This window comes from Diceros bicornis, chromosome 13, assembly GCF_020826845.1.
Source record: "Diceros bicornis minor isolate mBicDic1 chromosome 13, mDicBic1.mat.cur, whole genome shotgun sequence".
NCBI lineage: Eukaryota > Metazoa > Chordata > Mammalia > Perissodactyla > Rhinocerotidae > Diceros > Diceros bicornis.
Genome location: NC_080752.1, coordinates 9,978,831 through 9,984,830, shown reverse-complemented (window position 1 = coordinate 9,984,830; position 6,000 = coordinate 9,978,831). Strand labels below are relative to the sequence as shown.

At 43.2% G+C, this 6,000-nt stretch overlaps 1 pseudogene; it reads left to right on the top strand.

The window, feature by feature from the left end:
• Window positions 1–777: 777 nt before the first annotated feature.
• LOC131413239 (cytochrome P450 4X1-like) overlaps window positions 778–6,000 on the top strand; it is a 152,027-nt pseudogene continuing 146,804 nt past the window's right edge.

The window sequence follows — 6,000 nt, the reverse complement described above, 5'->3', positions numbered from 1 at the left end:
CACCTGACTCCCCCATCCAACCCTTTTCCAAGGCTTCCATGGTGGATTATCTCATAGCACAAAATTAAAATGTCCAGGTTTTGCTCCATGAACTCTGTAAAACTAAGGTCTAATGTTCTCATCTTTCCTCCCTGTGCCCTTGTCTCCATTCCTCTTAGTAAAACCTAATAAAAGAACAGCCTTTCTCTGAAAGTCTCCATGTTTCCTTGTCCCCCAGCTGATTCCTCTCAAGTTCACCTCTAAAAAGACAAGAGCTATAAAACACCTCTATCTGAGAGTGTGTGAGAACCCCATGGGAGATTAGTACCTCACTCTCTGGTGCGTCCACCCTGTTCTAAGTGTTCATTTCCTTTCCAAAAAGGATATGATATGTTGTCCCAACTCTTGTTCTGGAAACTTGTGCTCCTTGGGAAGTGTCTGTGTCTGTTGGAGGAAGTGTTAACAAGGGAAGTATCTGGGTTTGTGTACCTGTCTGTCTTGTGGGCTTGCTGTTCTCTGGTTCCGGAACCAAGACTTGAGGTTTCCCTGGGCCTGCCGAGGGCTGCAGGGAGTGAGCCCTGGCCCCCCTTTTGCTCACTGTTTGTGGTTAGTGCAGACAAATGAAGAGAACCTTCACCAACCGTGACTGGTAACTTTCCTCTAATGCTATCTTCTGTTTCCTCTGCTTCACTCTGCAGATCCCAAGTCCAAGAACCTGTACAAGTCCTTGATTCCGTGTCTTGGTATGTATGTGCAGATGAGAGGGTGCCCCACTCTCTCACTTGAAGTCCCCTTTCCATGGGAGAGCCTTCCAAAGAAACTGAAATCAGAATTCACAAGCGTCAGGAGTATGGTGGGTCTACGCTGCAAGTTATCCAGGGGAAGGTCAAGAGGGACCACTAAGGTCAGCACAGCACTGCTTCCTAGGAGCCCTCCTCGTCCACTTCTCTCCTCAAAGTCTCATTCTCAGGGCAGCTTATGTGAGAATGTGTCCCACCTCTGTCTTTCAAACTGCAGCCTCACCATCCATAGTCTTTATTTAATCTTTCTTCTCTCTTGTTTTCTTGGATCTTTTTCTTTCTTTTGGAGTTCCTCTATTTCCATATACAAATCAGTAAAGTTTTGCTCTGAAGTACAGTTTGGCAATATTCTGTGAGGAGATGAATTAGGCCTTTTCGTCCTATAATTGGTATTTGTGTTAGACAAGGAAGGAATTAAATGATAGAATGTAGGTGGTGGATTCAGAGTGTAGAGGAAGAGGGAGAATCCCTCCCTACTCTTTCACTTAAGGTTCTTATGGCTGACCAAATAATTAAAGGACAGGTTAGCAGGAGAAAATAATACCAAGTTTAATAACATGTATACATGGGAGAAACTCAGAGAGCTGAGCAACTCATCAGTCTGATTAACCTACTCCCTTAAGTATTTTCTGCTAAAGGCACAGAGGGTGTTTGGGGTGGGGGTAGTGGTTTGGGACTTCAGAGGGGAAGAAGAGAATTCACATGGAGAGGGAAATGTAATGTTTGTCAGGCAATTATTTACATGGCCACCTATAGAGAATGTGGCCAGAAAGACAGAATTCTGATAAGATGAGCTTGTTGGTGCCTTTCTTATCGCCTCCTTCCTTTTATGTTAAATTTTTTAAAACAGTTTGGGAAGGGAAACTCAAATGTTCTTCCTGAGTCTTCTGAGCCTTTATTGTCTTCAGCTCGAAATAATCCACATACCACAGTGGTGCATCTTGTGGTGGCCTGAGCTGAGCACCATCAAGAGCTACTTGGATTTGAACCTGTCCCCCACTGACCAGTGAGTGTGGTCTTGGGGAAGTCATCTCATCTCTCTATGCCTCTGTCTCCTCCTCTTTGAAAATGAGGATAAGTTACATCTCTCTGGGCTGTTGTGAGGATTGAATGAAACACGTATTTTCAGCACTTAGTGTAATGGCCTCATTGTACCAGTGCTGGACCATGCATCGCAACCCTGACATGTTGGAAGCACTCAGTGAATGACGGCAATTATATGTTAATAAACGTTAAGGTCCTTTTAAAGCCTAATCTTTCATGACCCCCCTGGTAACAGAAGATTGTGAGGCATCAGCATTGATGGGTGTTTCCACTTTGTATCACTGCCAGGTGTGAAGTACAGACTAGGGCTCAAGGAAGGGATATCTGGGGACGGAGTGGACCCTCTTGTCCAGTTCCTTGTGAATTTTGTGTTTCCAGTATAGTTCATGGATTGGTTTGGAGCAGAGGGGAGATGATATTTGTTGTGTTTCTACTTTGAACTAGAGACCAGGCTAGGTGCCTTATGTATATACCTTCATGTAATGTGCACAGTGACACAGTGAAGTAGATATTTATAATTACACTTCATAATTGAGAAAACCAAGCCTCAGGAAGGTTTAATGACCTACTCAATTATGGTCATGTGCTACATAATGACATTTCAGTCAATGATGGACCACATATATGACAGTGGTCCCATAATATTAGTACCATATAGCCTAAGTGTGTAGTAGACAGTACCATCTAGGTTTGTGTAAGTACACTGTATGATGTTCACACAACCACAAAATCACCTGATGACACTTTTTTCAGAATGTGTCCCCAACATTAAGTGACAATTGACTGTACACTACAAAGGTAGTAACTGAGGATTTCAGGATTAGCACTCTCATCAGGCTTTGAAACTTGGGGTTTTTCTCACAATACTAAATACATCCATCCCAGATGTAAGTATCAAAACTCACCTCAATCTTAATAGATGAGCACTACTTTGATATTCCACCATGTCATGACTACCTGTGTGTCACGGTCGCTCCATGATGTCTGTGTTCCTCACCTCTCCTTCCTCATCTCATCTAATAAAGTGGCATGAGGTTGTGTGCCTTTTATTTCTCAAGGAAAAGGACTAATGAGTCTCAATGGACCCAAGTGGTTCCAGCACCATAGGCTACTAACTCCTGGATTCAATTTTAACATCTTGAAATCGTATGTCGATGTGATGGCCCATTCTGTGAGCACAATGCTGGTAAGTGAAGGTACAGAAGTGCTCTGTTGTGTTGCAGAATGCTTCCAACAGGGAATGGATTGGACATATGCTTAGTGGGTAGTGTGAGTCAAAGTGGGATGATTTCTAGAAATTAACCAGTGTACAAGTACCCACTGAGCAATAGGTGTCTATGTAAACCTTTGTGATGGTTCTTGTGTGATAAAAAATGATGAAGATCTGGTTGTCTGTCTTAGATGTATTTTGAGATCCTATGGCAGTAAACCAAGGACCAAGTAGTGAGATTCAGATGATAAGTGCTGTAGGTGACAAGAAAGGAAACCAGGACCAGCTATAACAGCTTCAGATTCAGGGGAGACTCAAATTTACCATGAAATCTGAGCTGGACTTGAATATGTGGATAATATGGATGGGGGAATTCTAGGCAGAGTGAGTCAGCATGAACAAAGGTTTGGAGTTGGAATGGACTCACCTGAAGGCCATAAAGGCCCTACCAAAGGATAAGTGCCTACATTAAAGTCGCAGATAAGAGTTTCTTCTTGTAGACAGTGGATCATCATTAGGAGCTGACTGAGCCCTTCCAAAGGGGCAGGAGGACGTTGCAGAGGAACATTCCTATGGGCGGTCCCTGATGTATAAATGAGTTCTATTCCAAAACTCCACTGTACGTGATATATTTTTAAATTGTACTTATTTAAAAATCAGACAAGTAATTCACTAATACAGTTTCATCATAAACACTTCAAACACCACAGACCAAGTCAAAGTTTCCCTCCACCTTCTGCAAACCCATCCTTTTCCCATAGAACCACTGTTACCAGCTGGTTGGCTGGGTTCTCAGGCAAGGTCGCAGAAGTGGATTTAACCTGAACTTTGCTGGATTGTGGTGAAAATACCCGTGTGAGTTCTTGGGGCAGAGAGTTAGAGGTACAGGCTAAAGAGAGTGGCGTGCTCTTCCGATTAGTGTGCTGTGAAGCTTTATGCACAATTGCAAACCAGCCAGTGGTGGTATTTGAGTTTATCTCCATTTCGATAAACCACTGCCATCTTCCTGGCTTCTCAGTCCCACGTTTCCCTGAGATTCCTCTCACAGCTCCTCCCTCTGCTGAGGTGTTCCAGAGAGCCTCCAGCTTTGAGGCTCCTCTTTGCTCTCATTTCTTCTAAACTCACTTCTTGTACCCAGTAAAACTTACATAATTCAGGATGAAACCAATTGACTAAACACTGACACTCAGGTAAAAGCTTTAAAAAGAAAAATTTCCTTGCTGTTTTTTTCCATGACCTCCAAATCCTTAGCACTCAGCCACAGGCATCTGTGCTCAGTAAATATAGGTTGATCTGAACTTGAACATTTAGATTTATTTGTATTTTTACATACAGAGTGCTCCCTTTGACAAATACATGTTCATCATGGAACTTTGTCGCAGTTTAAGCCACAAAATATTTCAGGGAGTGTAAGTAGGTCATTTTGGGGGGAAGTAAAGTGGACACAGGCAGTTCTTGCCTGGGAGCCAGCTCCCTGCGGCTGCTCCTATTCCTGGCTTCTCTCTGTCCCCTACTTCCCAATTGAGAATGGTCTTTTTTTAATGTTCCAAGCTTATTGTAAGTGTGGTTATGGTGGTTGAGAGTAGTGATGGGGTAGGGTGTCTAGCAATTTGGGGACTGAAGATAAAGGAAGTTCTGGGGAGACTCCTTGTAATTATGGGTCTTGTATCAGAGAGATTGTCTTTTTACTGGAACTCTGATCTGTTTTAAAGCAGAGTTATGGTAGTAACAGAAAGGCCAAAGATACTTAACTCAGCCGTTTACCAGATACCTGGTTTGCTCCAGGCTCTTTCTCACCCAGCTGGGTGCATTTCCTCTTCCTCATGTCAAGGAAGCACTTGGCTTATTTACTCACACACCGTTTGGCTCCTGCTTGGTCAGGGTCGTCTCCCCTACATCATAAGGGCGGGGTTAGGGAGGAGCCTTCAGATACAGGCAGTCTGATGATGGTGATATTGTTGATTTGACCTCCTGTGCCAGGCAAAGTGGGAGAAGATTTGTGACACTCAGGACACAATTGTGGAGGTCTTTGAGCACATCAACTTGATGACCCTGGACATACTCATGAAATGTGCTTTCAGCCAGGAGACCAACTGCCAGATAAACAGGTCAGTGACAGGAGGACCAAAAGACACTTGTTTGCCAGTATCTAAGTCATTTATTGACATTATCCCCACTTTCTCTTCTAGCACCTGTGATCTTTATGTAAAAGGGACATGTGAAGCCAGCAAAATCATCTTTTACCATTTGTACAGTTACTTACATCATCACGACATACTTTTTAAATTCAGCTCTGAGGGCCACCGCTTACAGCAGATAAGCAAAACGCTGCATCAGCACACAGGTAGTTCTTGGGTTTGGGCTGCCCGAGGCTGTAGACTGTCATCACTGTACCATGTCTGTCTAGAGGAATAGGCCTCAGTGTGAAAAGAGAAAGAATTCTTGTCCTAATGGAGCTTTTATATGCACACTGCTCCAATGAAATGCACGTTCTTTAGAGGAGTTTGCTACATCCATAGTGGTAGTCTTATCAGAAATTTTCTATATATCATACAAAAAGTGTGGGAAATATGAAATGTTACGTTTGTTCAAAATAAAACCTTTTCAAAATTTTAATTTTTCTTTAGTCAAATTTATCAATATTTCTTTTATTGCACCTGGATTTTGAGTAATAGTTAAAAGCCTTCCTCTAGTCCAGGGTATCTCACCCGTGGCACCAATGACGTTAGCCTGGATATGTCTCTGCTGTGGGGAGCTGTCCTGTGCATTGTAGGGTGTAGCTGCATCCCTGACATCCACCCACTCGATGCCAGTAGGACTCTGACAGTTGTGGCAACTGAGAATGTCTGCAGACATTACTGAATGTCCCCTGGGGTCAAACTTGTCCTTGGTTGAGAACCGCGGTGCTGTACTCAGATTGTAGAGAAATTCATCCATGCTTGCTTCTAGTGCTTATGTAACTGAACT